This window comes from Schistocerca serialis, chromosome 8 (assembly GCF_023864345.2).
Source record: "Schistocerca serialis cubense isolate TAMUIC-IGC-003099 chromosome 8, iqSchSeri2.2, whole genome shotgun sequence".
NCBI lineage: Eukaryota > Metazoa > Arthropoda > Insecta > Orthoptera > Acrididae > Schistocerca > Schistocerca serialis.
Genome location: NC_064645.1, coordinates 364,528,605 through 364,548,821, shown reverse-complemented (window position 1 = coordinate 364,548,821; position 20,217 = coordinate 364,528,605).

Below are 20,217 nucleotides of genomic sequence, written 5' to 3'. Positions count from 1 at the left end.
TTTTTGTTCATTCTGAGATACAGAGCCCTAAAGTTAAATGAGCGCTGAAAAATCTACAGCTGAGATACCAGAAATATTCAAGTATATGGCTTGTTGCTAGATATGAACCTTTCTTTCTATTTGTTCAAATGGTTCAAATGGCTCTGAGCACTATGGGACTTAACATCTCAGGTCATCAGTCCCCTAGAACTTAGAACTACTTAAACCTAACTAACCTAAGGACATCACACAATCGATGCCCGAGGCAGGATTCGAACCTGCGACCGTAGCGGTCGCGCGGTTCCTGACTGAAGCGCCTAGAACCGCTCGGCCACCAGAAGCCGGCTCTTTCTATTTGTTTGGATCATTAATTTCAGCAGCATTATAGGCAGAAAAGTGGAGGTAATGGAGCTGTACCACTATTGAAATAAAATAAATTGAATATTGTATATAAACCTGTTAATGTGTCACTTTCATTAGTGTTAGGGCAATGTTCCTGTTTTGCCCACCACACTGCACACAACTACCTGTTTTTGAGAAGTGACACGCTTTTCAATATGTTTCAATAAATAGGTACCAACTTCCTGTGAATCACTTGATCCAGATGTTTCATCCCAAAAATACATATGGATTTTGCCGTCAGTTAAATTGTGGCAACCAAAGTATACACGTACATGTTTCTTTTGTAGTACGATATCGATGTTTTGAGTTTAGGAAATGCAAGTTCTTTTTGCAGGTCAAAGGTAAACATGAACACCAGGGAATGTGCCTCTTCACTACATGCTGTGTCTGTAGCGACTGCTGTTCTTGCAGCTTCAGCCCTCATAAGGTGAAGCTCCTTTTCAGTTTGAAGCTTTATTTTTTCTTCTGCATTGGTATCACGTCAATTTCAAAGCTCAATTTCTCACAAAAAGAGCGCGAGTCTTTACTTGGTGGCCGAAATGACAGGTTGAAGTCTTTGTTAAAGATTTTACGATAGATGTACTCCCCCCACAATTTCTTTATTCTGTGATATGCATTTATATTTGTACAAATCGTACATTTTGGCCACACACAGCTCAGGATTTAAAAACCTTTTGTGGGGATTAACCTTCCTTGCGCAACGGCTCTCGGAAACTGGAAAGCTTTTGATGTGTTCCTTTACATCATGGCTCAGACCTTCCGGTACAGAGAATCTGTTCTGATGTTTGCCCCTTCCATCAATGTGAGGTATAACTCCTTCCTTGCTTCTTGTTAAAAGCCTAGACAGTCGTCCACTAGAAATGTCAAAAGTATTCAAGAAAAACTTCTTGCACACTATTGCACAGTTTCCGTTCACATGTAATCGATATTCATAAATACGGCTTTTCTCAGAACCAGAGCATCTCTTAGTTGTCGGCGGTTAACTGAATGATACGTGCATAAACCATTCAGATAAATATTTTGGCGATTAATATCACCCATATCCCAGAAATTGTCAAATAACGTATTCCACATCCTCTAAAATTTTATTGAAATATTTACGTGCACGCCTGCAGTCCACATTGCGAAATGTTTTTGGAGGAATTATTTTACCAGTTGCTGTGACGTATAACTCCCCAGTGTTCCTTTTTTCTTTCGAATATGCTTTTCGTGTGTGTCCGTTTTTCTTGCACCCTCCTTGCTTCGAGTACGCCCTCATTTTCCACTGTTATTGTCAATGTGATCTTCATTCTCGCATATTCCTTTTTTGGAACAAAATATCTATAATGCTGAGAGAAAAGTAAGTAAATTCTTTTTACCTGCAATCGTTTGAAAATCTAGATCATTAATTGTATCACACTCACTTGATAATGCTCCTGAATCCATCATCTTTGCAAGAAATAGCAACACGCTGGAATGCACAAAAGCAGACGGACTTTTACCAGTACTGAAATAAATTCCTGATTGCTTTCTCTAATGCGTCAGCATTGAGGTGCTCTGTGTTGGCAGTAGGACGAAGCTGAAGCTGTCCCACAATGCAAATAAATTAAAAACGACTTATGTGAATACGTACGTGAGGATAGCTCAATTTTTTTGAAAGGTGGACTTGTACCCCTATTGAAATAAGCCCTTCATATATAAATCGATACTAGAGAGCATAGTTCCGAATGGAGTAGAGACATGCACACTAACCTGAAACACGTAAAAAGCTGAAAGCAGTAGAAATGGACTTTTGGAGAAGATCAGCAACATTTTTTAGAAAAGAGAAAATAAGAAACGACCAAATAATAAAGAGAATGGAAGTGAGAGAAAGCATACATGTCGTGATGGATAGAAGGAAATCACGAGGGTACGGGCATGTAAGAAGAGTGGAGGAAGCCAGAATACCGAAAATAATGCTGGAATGGGAACAGGGGGGAAAGAAGAGAATAGCACGCCCTACGACCAACTGGCTCCAAAATTTATAGCGAACAATGAGGAGAATTGGCGCAGAGGAAGAAGATATACAAGGTCGAAACACCTGGAGGGTTATCCTGAGGTGATAATTTAAGATCTTATGTAACAGATGTAATAATTCCCAGGTATTTGTTACGTTGGAGAAAAACCTTCGTATAGAGGAAAAGCTCAATAAAAAATAATACAATAATAATTTTGTATTCAGAGAAGAAGGTAAGCAGCTCATCTGTCCACCGATTAGCATTTGTTTTAAATGACAGTGACATGAATATTGTACGTCATTTTAAGTTTTGAGCAATGTCCGACTGTTCCCTAAAATTACGGGTCGACAGTTTCAATGTGTTTTCAGGGTGGCTGGCTCATCCGTGTTCTTCGTAAGTGATCAGCCGGCAGCATACCACTGTGATTTATTTTAGCTTCCCTCTTCTCTTACTTGTGTCTTAATTATTGTCAGCTTCAGAACATCTCGCCATTTTAAACGCTATCTTACGTGGGGTGAGCTAGTTGATTGTGCAGGTCGTCACAGATGAGATCAGAGAAGAGAGGGAGTGCGATTTTATTTCAGATTGCTTCTTATTTACTTTATGGCATTTTCTACATTTTAACCACATTCGATTGTGCTAATCTTTGTACAGGTGATGATAACCTCATCGTTGAGCGCCCTCCTAGCCCAAACACACAAGTTTTAGATCTGGTTGTGCCTTCAGGATTCCACTTCTCAAACCGTATCGCGAACAGTCGACTTGAGCAGGTTCAGAAGAGTTTAAACGTCGCTGATGGATATGTTACTCACAAGGGAAGGCCACGAGGCTGGTATCAGGGATTTACTTCAGACTTTGTACACCTTTAGTAGGCCATTAGAACAACATTCTGTGGAGTAGTAAGGTGCACTAGTCGGGCAATTCCGAGAAAATCGCAAGAGTAGTTTTACGTGTCTGTTATGTAACTGATGTATATATGCGACGGTACTGGACGCAAGAAGTGATTGTGGTGAAGCAGTCGCGGGCGCAGAAGCTGGTCTGAGGTCCGGCTGCTCTCTGTAACCAAAAACTCAACTGAGTAAAACCATCGACAGTTAATTTGAACCGATATCATGTGACTCCGCCAAGACCGAACTCATCGAGTAATACCGAACAAAATGAAGACAAATAAAATAAAGAAAAAAAGCGTTAAGCGTTCGCATTATGCAAGTGGGCCGTGGATGAGGCAACAGTTCGAATCCCACTACCACTTACTTTTTAATCCATATTTTTCTCATCTATGGTCACATTATTTAATTTATATGAGATCTGAAAGATAACATCATGAAAAAAAACCATGTGCGTTTTCATGAAGTGTGTGAATTTCATGTTATTTGTCTATTTACTATTTTTAATTAAATTTTCCAGGACGAGGGCTCGGCTTGGAAAACCCAAGCCAAACCTTGACAAATAGTGATACGAGTGACGTTATTCACAGTCAGTAACTCAGAAGTGGCAGACCGCAAGAGAACGGTAATGTGGAATTTATCGGCATCACACGTTGCAGGATGGTATTTGTCATAGATACGTGGAAAATATAGATTGAAACTTCATGTAAAATATTGTGGTCTTTTTTTATCATTATACAAGAGTTGCCCAGAAAGTAATGCACCGCATTTATTTCTCAGCCGAAAACAATGCAACGAATGAGAACGTTACGTATGTTTTATTTGAAGTCTCCTGAGTGAGTGCGCAAGTTTCCGTCACTTCCGACAGATAGCGTAGCTGCAGGACAGTTTCAAAATGGCGACTGTAGACGACGTACGTTACAAGCAACGTGCCGTCATTGAATTTCTCTGTGCAGAGAAAGAAACTGTGACGAATATTCACAAACGTTTGGGCAAAGTCTGTGGAGCATCAGCTGTCGACAGAAGTACAGTTATGAAATGAAATTAAGTCAAGACCTTAAGCTGCCGACAGGCGTTGATATACATCAACTGGGACAGTTGAAAACGTGTGCCCCGACCGGGACCCGAACCCGGGATCTCCTGCTTACATGGCAGACGCTCTATCCATCTGAGCCACCGAGGGCACAGAAGGTAGTGCGACTGCAGGGATTTATCCCTTACACGCTCCCCTTGAGACCCACATTCCCAACTTATGTCCACGCACTACATTTGTAGTGCCCCTGCCCATTACACTCATTACTCGCGGCAGACAATCTTTCCGAGTCCCGTAAGAGTTCGAGCAATGCGTTTGCATCCAGCACAGAAGAAGGAGGTCAATGGCCAGTTAGCCTTAACTATATATGAAGATGGCCTTAACTATATATGAAGATGGTCTGAAAGAACAGATACCATCTTCATATGAAGTACAATTAGTCGGTGGACACGGAGGATGAGGTCATCAGAAGGAGGTTCGGCAGAGCTCCACGATTTGCAGCGGTCTCTGAGACCATCCACGGCTGTCACATCTGACATGTTCCAGCGAGCTGATGTTGTCATTCGCGAGGACACACGCATTACGATTCGGCAGTTGGCGCTGCATCTCTCAGTCAGCAAAGTAAGTGTGTATGCAATGATCCGCACTCTTGCATATTCAATAGTGTGTGCAAGATGTGTGCCGTGGTGTCTAACGGTGTTTCACAAATCGCACAGAAAAAACATTTGTCTTGATTTGTTGCAACGTTTTGAAGCTGAGGAGGAGGCTTTCTTGTCCCGGATTGTGATAGGTGTTTAAACTTTTATTCACCATATTGAGCCCGAAACAAGACGACAGTCGATGGAATGGCGCCATTCTCACTCTTCACAGCAGAAGAAATTCAAAGCAACTACTTCCGCCGGTAAGGTCATGATCACCGTGTTCTGGGACTGTGAAAGTGTGAGTGTCACTGGTGTGATGTCAAGAGGCGGTACCATTAATTCAGAAGCAAATGCCAACACATGAACAAATCCCAAAAGCCCTTCTAGCGACTTCGCCGCCACAGCAACCGAGGAAATGTTTTGCTTTAATTAGTTCTAAGTTCTAGGCGACTGATGACCTCAGAAGTTAAGTCGCAAAGCGCTCACAGCCATTTGACTGCTGAATACATCGCAAAACAGGGTTGGACAGTGTTACCCCATCCATTCTATAGATCTGACCTGGCCCCCTCGGACTTCCACTTGTCTGGGCCACTAAAGGATGCCATTCGTGGAAGACATTTTGAGGTCGGTGAGGAGGTGACTCACACAGAGAAGCACTCGCTCCCCCACCAGGACAAGGATTGGTACTGACAGAGCATACACGCCCCTGTTTCGCGCTGGAGGAAGGCCATAGAACGGGATGGAGATTGCGTGGAAAAATAAGGTGTGTTGATAAAACACAGTTCTTTTGTGTGTGTAATTCTCATCATGTTCAATACAGAACTGTTGAAGAAAAAAAAATGCGGTTCATGATTATTCTGGGCAACCCTCGTATTATCTCTCAAATACCATACAAATGAAATAATATGACCAGTAATTAAAAAATAGATTAATAATTAAGTCTGAGTGGAAGTCGAACCATCTTCTCACACACGCTCGAATACGAAGTTCGAACGCTAACCACTTTACCACCATGAGCTTTAACGGATGGCACTGTCTCATATATAATACATAAGCTACATAATAGATGCGTAGAACTTCTCTTGTAATTTTCTCGAAATTGCTAGAGTACTGAACCTTACTAATTGCACGTTATGATGTTTTAATGGCCCAATAAAGGTGTACAAAATTTGAAATAAATCTGTGATCCCAACGACGGGCCTCTCCTTGTCAGACGCCATCCAGTGACTAGTCTACATTCGAAGTTACTCAGCTCACCTGACCCACGCACTTTGTCTGCCGTTACTGATCTCCTACTGACAACAATACTCTTCGCCTCCTTTTGTTCCTGCGGGTCAGTCTCTCGTGAGATCTAGTGGTTAATTCCGCTTTACATTGGCGTGTCCAGATAAAAAATGGTTCAAATGGCTCTGAGCACTATGGGACTTAACATATATGGTCATCAGTCCCCTAGACCTTAGAACTACTTAAACCTAACTAACCTAAGGACATCACACAACACCCAGTCATCACGAGGCAGAGAAAATCCCTGACCCCGCCGGGAATCGAACCCTCGAACCCGGGAACGCGGGCGCGGGAAGCGAGAACGCTACCGCACGACCACGAGCTGCGGACCGTGTCCACATCCTTTTCATAAGACATTGTTAAGTGCCACAACGTGAAACGGTGATGCTCTGTAGAGGAAGAGGTTGAAACATCCCCTTGGAAAAATTATTAATGACAGTGCTGGTAAACCTCTTACATTATTTGATTTTCAAACGGCTGAGCAAAACTGAACGTGCTCATACATTTCTCTCTTTACTTATTCTGATCATCAATAAACTGACATACAATATTTTTTTTAGCGCAACGCAATCTGTCTTTCAATAATCCCTACAAAAGAATGGCCCTGACTAACAATAACCTACACCTTTCATGAATCACTTACCTCACAAAAATCTTCACTACTCGAACTACAGCAATACAGCGTGCGCCAATACTGCCAGCTAAGTAAAAGATTCCAACTACGGAAGGCACTAACTACTGATAGGCATAGTCAGCAAATGAAAGATTTTGATAGAGAACAAACAATGTATTTACCTTAATAATGTTCAAAAGTCATAATATACATATATCATTTCATTACATCCTGTCTTACAAATTTCCTTTTTCTGGCGGACACGCGTCCAGATCGTCCGCTCTTAAAATTCTGCCATCTCTCTCCCTCCCCACATCCACCGCTGCTGGCGGCTCACCTCCAACTGCACGACGCTACGCACTATCCGCGTCCAACTGCCCAACATTACAATAGGAAATATTCCAACAATGCCAACCGGCCACAGATTGCACACAGCACAGGCAGTGATTTTCATACAGAGCGCTGCGTGGCGTTACCAACATAAAAACCTAAACGGCCTACTTACATATACCAACACAAAAACCTAAACAGCCTACTTAGAAGGTGCAGGACTCCGTGGACTCACAGCATCGAAACAGTGCTCGAGACTGTTACGTACTACATGCAAGTCACGCACGTAAACACATCCTAACGTTTCACCAGTACCACTTTTTATCAAAAGCCAGAGCTTGTGGACATATGATGGCACAACTTAATAAATCTTAACCGATAATGATACGAACTAATGGTACACGTGTATAAGGAGAGCGTCCTCTCTGTAGCACGATGGAAAAAGGCCGCAGTGAGGCTCTTAAGACCCTTGGCACGTGTCTCGCATCCGCCTGTCGACCACTCCAACAGGTTCCGCGGCAAAGAGAAAATAAACTGGGCAAATAATTACCACACAGTTAGTGTGTGGCGACAGCGTGCACGGTTGCAGCTACACACTAAACGTAGCCGTGAAAACGCTAGAATTGTGACGTAGCATTGGAGTGGCGGTGCTGGAGTTTACAGGCCCACGTAACGAACAAAGTTTCATGCTTCTATTACATATAAATATTTAAACAGAAAATTCAAAACATAAACCCCCAGTTAGCCTTGCAAGAGAATCGATAAAACAATTTTATCACACAATGTGTTTTTTTTTTTTAAATACAACTTTTAAGATAAATGAGCAGGGAAAAATTTGAATTTAAACTTTAATTCCTCTTTTACCTTTAAGAAACAACTAATGTTAAGACATCCGACAATGAACCAAACGTACTTAGAATCAACCGAAAGAACATTCAAATTATGTATTTGGTTCATTTTCATGCATTTAGAATAAACAGTTTCAAAAGGGCCCACAGATAATCTTTACATAAATAAAAAAACTAATCAACTGACATGGCAGACAGAAGTCGGCACAAAATCTCACCAGCAGTTAATGAGAAATCAGTATGACATAAGCGTACTTGAAATCAACAAAACAATTTGCAAATTATGTACTGCGTTCAGCTTCCTGCATTTAGAATAAACAATTTGAAAGCGTTCACAGATAATATTTACATAAGGAACAAATCCCACTAACTAACATGGCAGACGAAAACCGCACCGATCTCGTCAGTAATTAACAAGAAAGATTTAAATTTACACACTGAGTACACCGTCCTGCAATTCAGAATAAATAATATTAAGATGACCACAGGTGATCCTTACACAATACACAGGTCCATACACAGGTCCATTGAATTGATAGCTCACACGTTAACAATTCCCATATACAAATGGTTCAAATGGCTCTGAGCACTATGGGACTTAACTTCTGAGGTCATCAGTCCTCTAGAACTTAGAACTACTTAAACCTAACTAACCTAAGGACATCACACATCCATGCCCAAGGCAGGATTCGAACCAGCGACCGTAGCGGTCGCGCGGTTCCAGACTGTAGCGCCTAGAACCGCTCGGCCGCTCCGGCCGGCTCCCGTATACAGCCCTCCTTCGCCGGCAGTCGTGGCCGAGCGGTTCTAGGCGCTTCAGTCCGGAACCGCGCTGCTGCTACAGTCGCAGGTTCGAATCCTGCCTCGGGCATGGATGTGTGTGATGTCCTTAGGTTAGTTAGGTTTAAGTAGATCTAAGTCTAGGGGACTGATGACTTTAGATGTTAAGTCCCATAGTGCTCAGAGCTATTTGAACAGCCTTCCTTCCAAAATATCAACGACACCTTTTTCAACAATAATCAAATGATCAACGTAACGTAATAAATATGGTTCTTGTCAAGACAAGCATGCGCATCGGAAACCACGTGGACTAAATACAATAACCGTGATGTGCACCAGTGATGTAGTTACTCAATCGTCTTGTAACGCCGGAAATGCATATCCTCCTATTTCCATCTATTGTACTATAAAGTTTTTCCTTATTTTGTTACCTGAAGATATGACATTTCGGTGTCTTTATATATTGCAATTGTTTTACTATTTGTGTATATATATATGCATTTATGTCGATGTATAATTGGTTTGTTTTGTAAATATTATTTGTATTTTTACGCTGGGTCTTGTCTAGGGAAAACTATGCAATCGAACGACGTGCACCAGTGACGTAGTTACTCAATCGTCTTGTAACGCCGGAAATGCATATCCTCCTATTTCCATCTATTGTACTATAAAGTTTTAGCTTATTTTGATACCTGAAGATATGACATTTCTGTGTCTTTATATATTGTAATTGTTTTACTACACACACACACACACACACACACATATATATATATATATATATATATATATATATATATATATATATATATATATATATATATATGCATTTATGTCGATGTATAATTGGTTTGTTTTGTAAATATTATTTGTATTTTTACGCTGGGTCTTGCCTAGGGAAAACTATGCAATCGAACGAATACATCGATAGGTCGTGTGGAGAACCAAAGTGTTTAGGATCTTTGGTAGTGTTAACTCTGCCGCATGGAACGCGGGCCGAGAGATTCTGGCTGGAGTAGTGCGGTGGAGCAGGCGTGTTGTGTGACGCTCCCGCGAGTTGCCGCGCTTTCGGGGTTTGGCAGCATGTATTTGCGCTCGACTTGCTATGATAGTTTCTGACACGGTGTCGCGGACGGGAAGCATTAGCTGGCGCCCTTCAAGAGCCCGTTTTACCTGGCGTCCGTGTCGAGAAGGAGGCGCGCCTACATCCAGCTTCTGCAACAGCGACGGCCGACAATGAGTGACTGTCGCCACCTCCTCGATCGACGGCTTCAAACCTTCAATCAACCAACAGGGAAGACTGGTAGCACGTAAAGTTTGAGAACTGTATGGCAGACCTCAGCTTTTACAAATGTTGCATCACAAAAATACAGCAACTTAGCATGAACCTTTCTTGCTCATTGTCCCAATTGCATTACCAAGTAGGGTCCCTTCCTTTTCCGGAATGAACCCCAGTGACGTTGAAATTCATACGCCAGCATTAAAGTAATATCATTCCATTTCACTGCTTTAATTTCAAAGTTCAGTTAAAGTATTCATAGCTGGCTACAATATTTAGATTACACAAGCACAAATTAAGAGTGCGAGTTTTGTTACCATATTTTAGCTTACCTGTGACTGCAACTCAGCTTGGTACGTACTGAATTTTACTATTGTTAATTGTTCAGAATCATTTAATTCAATTTCAAAGTTAAATCTCTTATTTCTAAATTGCGTAGATTCAAGTAGCTTTTGAAATGATTGTTGAGGTATCCCAAGACTAACATTATTTTACTGAATTTCGCAGTGCTTCAAAAACAAAGCTCGCTGTTAATTTCAGTCACTAAATTAACTTTCAGTTTTCCGGTTTTATTAATTCTTTTGCTAAATTAAGTCAGAGTGTAGCGAAATTTATTACTCCTGACAAACATTCAGTTTTCACACAACAGGTGTCAACCTTCAGTTGCCACGCTTTTGGTGCTAAATATATGTGCATTTATCTTTCATTTTCAGTTATTATAACAGTTGTCCATGGGACTGGCGACCGTAATTTTCCCCAAATCTCAAATATCTAATTAACGCCAATTAATTGTTAACGTAACAACTGCACATTTACTTTCTTTATTAACTTTACCCCTTTTCAAAATTAATTTCCACCATTTTCATTTGCATTTTTCCTTTCATTTAGATGTAACCCTTTCCTCCCTCTTTATCGACAGATTAACTTGGGTGACGATTGCTTTTCCCAAATTTCCATTAGGTACACGCGGTTTAATTTTTACTGTCATTAAGGTCGATAAGTGAGGGGGAGGTTACAGTCTGAGCAGTAAATACGCCTTTAGAAGTTGTAACGGCCATACGAATTCACATAGGCTAACAGTTGCAAACGGCCGTCTTGATTAACATACCTTTTTTTTTTAGGTGACTGTTTAACGTCGCTCACAGTTCGGCGAGTGGCCGTATGCAGTGGTTCCATGGGGCCCCTTCATAAAATTTTTCATGGTCACTGGATCCAACAACGGCTTGGAACCTCCGGTTGACCGACCAGCCCCGATCAGTCCTGGAGATCACCAAATCAAAGAGTGTAGCCACTCTTCATCAGCCGGCTCTGTCGCAGCGACAGGTTTTCGTCGTCCCCCTCCGGAAGGTTCCGCCCACACGCTGCCGGCAGCACGGGCGCGACCGACCCCGGAGCGCCCCCTCAGTCGCTGCAGCAGCTGGAGGCTCCACTCGGCGGGAATTCAAAGTGGCGGACGCTGGCGCCGGAATCGACCCGTCACAAGAATGGTTTATTGGCACCCACTGAAATTACCTGTTACTTCGGCTTTCCTTTTCTGCTACAGAAACTTCGTGATTTCTTGAGAACTAAGAATCGCTCGGAGAGTAAACGCTCCTGGACAAGGAATCGGTACAATTACAATACCCCTTTCATAATTTAGGAAAGCAAAACGTCATCATTACACTTTCGTATCCGATTGCCTGTCTGCTAGTCTCTAGAACTGCACATTTAGAGCACAGTATAGTATGGAACCTCAACTCGAACAACATGAAAATGTAACTAAACGGAAGTAGGCCGGTGTGCAAAATTTGTAAGTAACTTTCGCATTTCCGCCTTGGTAGCTGAGTGGTCAGCGCGATGGAATGTCATTCCTAACGGCCCGGGTTCTATTCCCGGCTCGGTCGGAGATTTTCTCCGCTCCGGGACTGGGTGTTGTGTAGTCCTTATCATCATCATTTTTCCCCATCGACACGCAAATCGCCGAAGTGGCGTCGACTCGACAGACTTGCACCAGGCGAACGGTCTACCCGACGGAAGGCCCTAGACACACGGCATTTCCATTTACTTTCGCATGATGTGTGACTGCCATGCAGCATAGCTCGATGAAACTGGGACTATACATACAGGGTCTTTCATATATTATGCAGTTCTTAAAAATGCAATACAACTAAGTCCAAAATGCATCGAAGTAAAAAATTCGCCTTTTCTTTTTTCATCTGCATGCACTCCAATTTAAGTGCGGAAAAATGTATCAGGTATATCTTCACCTCCACTGTCTCGGCAGGTAGTAACTCCTCTATGAAGGAAGTGACGACCCTTTAACAGACATCTCTTTTGATGACTCATTGAATTTCTTCCTTAAGTAGGAGAACTGTTTTTGGTTTGTTCACGTAGACCTTGGACTGCACATAACGCCATACAAAGAAGTGACACAGAATAAGGTCACGAGATCTGGGAGACCATTCCAAGTCGCCACTAAATGAGATCACAGACAGGAAATTTTTCATGGAGTAGGGTTATTGTCTCGCAGAAAGTGTGACACGTAGCCCCGTCCTGCTGAAACCACACACTGGCTGTATCCACGTATCCAGAGCAGCCCAAAAGTTGTTCCGGACAATTTCGCGATGGTCCAGAATTAGATTTCCACTCTGCAGCGATGGGTCCGCTGATATGAAACTTTCTGGCAGATTAAAACTGTGTACCGGACCGAGACTCGAACTCGGGACTAAAGCTGTAAGGAGAGGGCGAGAGTTGAGCTTGGGTAGCTCAGGCGGTGGAGCCACTTGCCCGCGAAAGGCAACGGTCCCGAGTTCGAGTCTCGGTCCGGCACACAGTTTATTGAAATGGTACAAATGGCTCTGAGCACTATGGGACTTAACATCTGAGGTCATCAGTGAAAATCTCATTCTGGAAACATCCCCCAAGCTGTGGCTAAGCCATGTCTCGGCAATATCCTTTCTTCCAGGAGTGCTAGTTCTTCAAGGTTAGCAGGAGAGCTTCTGTGAAGTTTGGAAAGTAGGAGACGAGGTACTGGCGGAACTAAAGCTGTGAGGCCGGCTGTGAGTCGCGCATGGGTAGCTCAGACGGCAGAGCACTTGCCCCGACAGGCAAAGGTCCCGAGTTCTAGTCTCGTTCCGGCACACAGTTTTAATCGGCCAGGAAGTTTCAAATTCACTATATGGTCACAGTTAAATGTTACTGTAATATTGTCGATATCTTCAAAAAAGAAGGCACCGATCACACAACTTGCCCATAACCCACATCAAACTGTGGTTCGCAGTGGATGCTTGTGGCTCTCTTGAATCAACCCAAATACGACCCACAGGCCACGTAACCGTTACCAATACAACGGTTTGTTCCGTATGAACTGTACAGCTTCGTCCGGGGGCTTTTATGGTTGAAACGGACCCGGTTTCCTCGACGTTCTTTATCAACCGCAGAACTGTTGATGCTGTAGGAGCATTATTACGTCCAAAGTCTACGAACAGTCTCCGCAAACCACGCGCCGGTTCTGCAGCGTGTCTTCACAATCATAACTCGTTCCTCCTTTGTGAACCGCTCCATGGCAACTGAGACACTGAAAAACATAAACAACGATTTGCGGCGGAGCGGGGTCGGTTGTCTTCGTTATCGAAAGTCCACCTACCTCGACATTCCTTCCTTCCTACGTCCCTTCACTGTGTAGTAGCAGACACGTGCTGGGCAGTGTAAAGCAGCGTTGATGAAACCATTAGCTAATGCCTACCACACAGAGGCGGCGTAACTCGAGTAGATAGTCAGTTCCTGAAACTTCATATTTAAAAAAATCGGGCGTTCGGAGGATGCAATCTACTTGCTGAAAGCATTTAAACTTTAGATTGAATCTGATTTCTATTCATATGGAAACACATGAAGTGGCTATCAAGTCCGTATTTAATATGGTAAACTTTATCCTCTAAAGTTCACTGTCTGTACAACATAGTCTCACCCGAAAAGCAGGCAGAATCTTTGCAAGTCCAACCCGACTAATTTTCACGATCTAACAGTCACAGATCGACCACTCTTCGCGAGTTAAACATTCGGCCGTTTCAGTGGTCTTATTAGGAAGAAGTGCTCGCCAAAGTATTCCGTATAGAGCACGAAATATGCCATGCGGAATTGTTACTACGATCAGAAAGTTCACGCGCTCATAAATCTCCATCTATTTAATTTAGAACATCAAATTTTCATTAAATTGTTCGTACTTCCAGTCGCTTCAGTCACGACACGTCTTAACTGAAATGAACTCACTAGTTCATCATCTTACAGACTATTTTTACGGAGCTATCTGACATGGCGTTATCCGTAGGACGGTTAGCAAGCGACTATATCGAGTTATCCTATTCACTGCCCACTCCACTATATTCGCGCGGGAACAGCTTAATTCTGATTGGCTGTTGATCTAAACGACCAATTAGAATGTTCCTTCCAGATCATTGTCGCGGCAAAACTTGCCTTATCCAAGCAATAATCTGATAGTAATTAACGTCATTAAAACTTCAATTTCAAGTACTGTATTGTTCAATAAAAATAAGCTAAGTGCCAAATATTCTCCAAATAGATAAATAAACTTATTCCGCCTCTAACTTTCATTCTGGATGCTTTTATACAAAAGCAAGCTCACACCGAAATAAGTGATCTGAATCGTGGTTGCGCCATAACTTTCCCACGGTTCGTTTGTACAAGGTTTTATGAAAAATGACATATTAAGTTTTAAGGTATGTCCCACATACACTCTCTTAATCATTCTCATGCATTCACACAGCAAAGTTATAAGCAAACAATAATTTTGAGCGATTTTTGTATTACGTAATGTAAAGTAACTAAAGTTTTGGAGAGAAATCTCTAATTAATTGATTTTATGCACTGATAACTTTGCAATGGCTTCAAATGATAATGAAAGTTAATTTTTTATTGTTCCTAATTGGGTTTTAAAACATAAGCGACGGTTTTATGCCTTTTAGGTCATTTTCATTGTGTCCGGAACTATAACAAATAAAAATCTGAAATTTTGACAGCATCATTCCATTAATGACAAAAGCCGATGTACCAAATTTGAACAAAATCAAATAATAACTAATATGGATTATTTAGATTCGTAGAGGAAATGAATTTTCGTACCGAGTTCTATGCAGTTCTCCCGACAGGCCGCGTCAGCTGCGCTGTGAGCAAAGCGAGAAAAAACCTGCCCATCCTGCAACCACTGTACCAAACGTCTACGAGCCTTACTGCAACAAATGTGATCTCGTAATAACTTGCTACGTTACAGATTGATCAAGTGATCGGAATGACAATCGATATTGAAAGTAGTAAATACAGTGCTGCAGACTTGAAAACAAAATTTTAACACTCAGTTTAAAAATAGCGTAATATATGAAAGACCCTGTAGGCGACCTAAGGCGAACTAGAGAACTGAAATAAATGCACAGTGAGACGAACAGAAATGACACTTTACTTTTATTCAAATACAATAACTCGTCGCGATTTGTGATGGGTCCCAGGACGCTACAGTGGCCAAGACATGGTACTTAATACGGTGTGTGATCACCACAGAGAGCAGTGCATGATCTGGAACGTGCTCCCACGCAGGCAAAGGTGTTGGTAAGCAGTTCTTGTGGCAGGGCGTTCCATTCCTCCATCAGTGCGGGTAACAACTCGTGGATGATGGTTGGTGTATGTGGAAGCGCTGTAGCACGACTTCCCAACGCACCACACTCGCGCTCGACGATATTTAATCCGGTGGAACGGGCAGGCCAATCCATAAGCATAATACACTGCAGCCCCAACGAAACTGGTACAGGCATGTCTATTCAAATACAGAAATATGTAAACACGCAGAACACGGCGCTGCTGTCGGCAACACCTATATAAGACAGCAAGTGTCTGGCGCAGTTGTTAGATCGGTTACTGCAGCTACAGTGGCAGTTTATCAAGATTTAAGTGCGTTTGAACGTAGTGTTAATAGCCGGCACACGGGAAATGTGACACAGCATCTCCCAGGTAGCGATGGAGTGGGGATTTTCCCGTACGACCATTTCACGAGTGTACCGTGAATATCAGGAATCCGGTAAACATCAGATCTCCGACTTCGGAGCGGCGGGAAAAAGATTCTGCAGAACGGGACCAACGACGACTGAAGAGAATCGTTCAACGTGATAGAAGTGCTACCTTCCGCAAATTGTTGCAGATTTCAAGACAGGGCCATCAACAAGTACCAGCGTGCGAACCATTCAACGAAACATCGTCGACATGAGCTTTTGGACCTGAAGGTCCACTCGTGCACCCTAGATAACTGCACGACACAAAGCTTTACGCCTCGCCTGAGCCCGTCAACTCCGACATTGGACTGTTGATGATTGGAAATACGTTGCCTGGTCGGACGAGTCTAGTTTCAAATTATATCGAGCATATGAACGTGTACGGGTATGGAGACAATCTCATGAATCCATGGACCCTGCATGTCAGCAGGGTACTGTTCAAGCTGGTGGAGGCTCTGTAATGGTGTGGTTGTGGGGCGTGTGCAGTTGGAGTGATATGGGACCCGTAATATGTCTAGATACGACCCTGACAGGTGATACATACGTAAGCATCCTGCCTGATAACCTGCATCCATTCATATCCGTTGTGCATTCCGACGGATTTGGGCAATTCCAGCAGGACAATGTGACACCCCACATGTCAAGAATTGCTACAGAGTTGCTACTTCAGACATTAGTCGAGTCCATACCACGTCGTGTTACGGCACTTCTGTGTCCTCCCGGGAGCGCTACACGATATTAGGCAGCTATGACAATGGGCGACCAACGTCGTGTGATAAATAACTTCACTATCATTCATCGCTAAATGGTTTATTAGTTAATACTGTACGCAAGTTCATAGAGCAACTACAGCGCAACTGATTGAACGTCGCGACTGGCAGCAGTTGAAAACACCATACCGTAGTCATGAAGACTACCGACTTGGGGGGAGATGTTGAGCAGAAACAGGGAGCAAAGTGAGACTGCTACGGAGACAGAAGGTAGCACCTTGCGACGGATTTTTTACGTGCGTGCGTGCGATGCACCAATTGTGACGGATTATACGTTGCTGCTGCAATGCAATTTCTTTTATAATTTTTTGTTCACCTACCTCCTTACAGCGGTAGATCTTCGCACGTAAAACTCCTAACTGCAGCTACTTACGAGATCACAGAAAATCAGTGTTGAGGGAACTGTAACCTAATAGCTACACGCCGGAGGCCGCTATAAGTAAAATTTGCTGAAAATTGTCTATGTACTTTAAAGAAATGATTCGGAAAGGGGATGTCACTCGTACTTTTTAACATGAAGTTCAAATTTAAACCTTCAATAGATCTTTATTGCCGTTAAGCAAGATCATCGGCCCACATTTACGAAAATTACTTAAGTTTCTGCTCACAGTTATCACCATACCTAAAACAGCCAGAACTTTTACCTTCACAAATTCCGAAACCAATTACTTGTAACACAGTCAATGATCGGCCAATTACTTCTGTCTTTAGTTAAAAGTTTATGCTCGCCATAAAATACTCAGTAAGAATATACTCAGTACCGCCACGCTATATAATTCAAAGTTCACTCGCGATTTTCGTCGGAACGAATTATCACAACACTCTAAAGTTTTCATAAACAGTTTCTGGTCACTACCAGATACCATTAACACTGGACCATAACGCGGAAGTCATCCCAAGACTTCATCTTACACATAATGCGAAAAGTCACATCCAGCATAACCGCCTCCAATCAAAGCTAGCTCGCGACTCTCTCTCTCTCTCGCACTACTCACAACTATATCTCCTCGCTAAGCGACCAACCGTCTCGCTTCTCATTGGCTGTCAGCGCTTACGACCAATGAGAACTCACTTCTAGGGCGCGGCTCTCGCCAAAATCTAGCAAGCACCAACCACTTCTCTAGGCTCATTGACGTCATCAAATTAAGTAACACAAAACTCTCTAATTAAATAAACAAAACAAAATGAACTATAAGCTTTACTCTACATCTGGAAATTTATTATGTAGTCACGAATGTTCTGGCTGTCTTGTACATAAGCATACATACTTGGACATCCGACATTCACTAGTAGGGGAACCACTAGTGGATTCGTTCCCACGTTACAGAGTTGGAACACTTGCCAGTTCCTGTAGAGAATTACATGAATGAATTTTAATAATACCGAACGTCCCACATACCCTCACGTACGCATTCTCATTCACACGCACCCTAACACACAATACACATACACTCCTGGAAATTGAAATAAGAACACCGTGAATTCATTGTCCCAGGAAGGGGAAACTTTATTGACACATTCCTGGGGTCAGATACATCACATGATCACACTGACAGAACCACAGGCACATAGACACAGGCAACAGAGCATGCACAATGTCGGCACTAGTACAGTGTATATCCACCTTTCGCAGCAATGCAGGCTGCTATTCTCCCATGGAGACGATCGTAGAGATGCTGGATGTAGTCCTGTGGAACGGCTTGCCATGCCATTTCCACCTGGCGCCTCAGTTGGACCAGCGTTCGTGCTGGACGTGCAGACCGCGTGAGACGACGCTTCATCCAGTCCCAAACATGCTCAATGGGGGACAGATCCGGAGATCTTCCTGGACAGGGTAGTTGACTTACACCTTCTAGAGCACGTTGGGTGGCACGGGATACATGCGGACGTGCATTGTCCTGTTGGAACAGCAAGTTCCCTTGCCGGTCTAGGAATGGTAGAACGATGGGTTCGATGACGGTTTGGATGTACCGTGCACTATTCAGTGTCCCCTCGACGATCACCAGTGGTGTACGGCCAGTGTAGGAGATCGCTCCCAACACCATGATGCCGGGTGTTGGCCCTGTGTGCCTCAGTCGTATGCAGTCCTGATTGTGGCGCTCACCTGCACGGCGCCAAACACGCATACGACCATCATTGGCACCAAGGCAGAAGCGACTCTCATCGCTGAAGACGACACGTCTCCATTCGTCCCTCCATTCACGCCTGTCGCGACACCACTGGAGGCGGGCTGCACGATGTTGGGGCGTGAGCGGAAGACGGCCTAACGGTGTGCGGGACCGTAGCCCAGCTTCATGGAGACGGTTGCGAATGGTCCTCGCCGATACCCCAGGAGCAACAGTGTCCCTAATTTGCTGGGAAGTGGCGGTGCGGTCCCCTACGGCACTGCGTAGGATCCTACGGTCTTGGCGTGCATCCGTGCGTTGCTGCGGTCCGGTCCCAGGTCGACGGGCACGTGCACCTTCCGCCTACCACTGGCGACAACATCGATGTACTGTGGAGACCTCACGCCCCACGTGTTGAGCAATTCGGCGGTACGTCCACCCGGCCTCCCGCATGCCCACTATACGCCCTCGCTCAAAGTCCGTCAACTGCACATACGGTTCACGTCCACGCTGTCGCGGCATGCTACCAGTGTTAAAGACTGCGATGGAGCTCCGTATGCCACGGCAAACTGGCTGACACTGACGGCGGCGGTGCACAAATACTGCGCAGCTAGCGCCATTCGACGGCCAACACCGCGGTTCCTGGTGTGTCCGCTGTGCCGTGCGTGTGATCATTGCTTGTACAGCCCTCTCGCAGTGTCTGGAGCAAGTATGGTGGGTCTGACACACCGGTGTCAATGTGTTCTTTTTTCCATTTCCAGGAGTGTATTTACTTAGAATTCTTGAAATTATTATTATAGAAAAGTCACAGAGGTTTTCTGAAACTAAAAACTTTCCAAATTTATATATGAACACTGAAAGTGTGATCAGATCATCGTACACAGTCACTGAAGGTGAACTATTACATCACTGTATTTATTTAAATTCTTGACTGTCGGAAAATTACGTTTTTTTATGGAATTTTACTAACTTCCAAAATACAACTATTTTTGATCTCAGACTTTAACATATTGTTTGTTTTCACAACAGAAGGTTGTACATCAAATATGACTCTCCTCGGGCTATTCCTTTATTAGTTATTAATATTTTTAGTTTCGTATAATGTAAGTGGCCTGCCAGCGCTACTCCACTGCTTTCACACGCGCAGCTGCAACAGATGGTCGTGGCATCAGTCTGCAGGACACAACTCGTCCGTTACTGACCGTATAAAACTCTACCGGCTTACATTGCAGCCCACATACATTCTGAAGTAAAG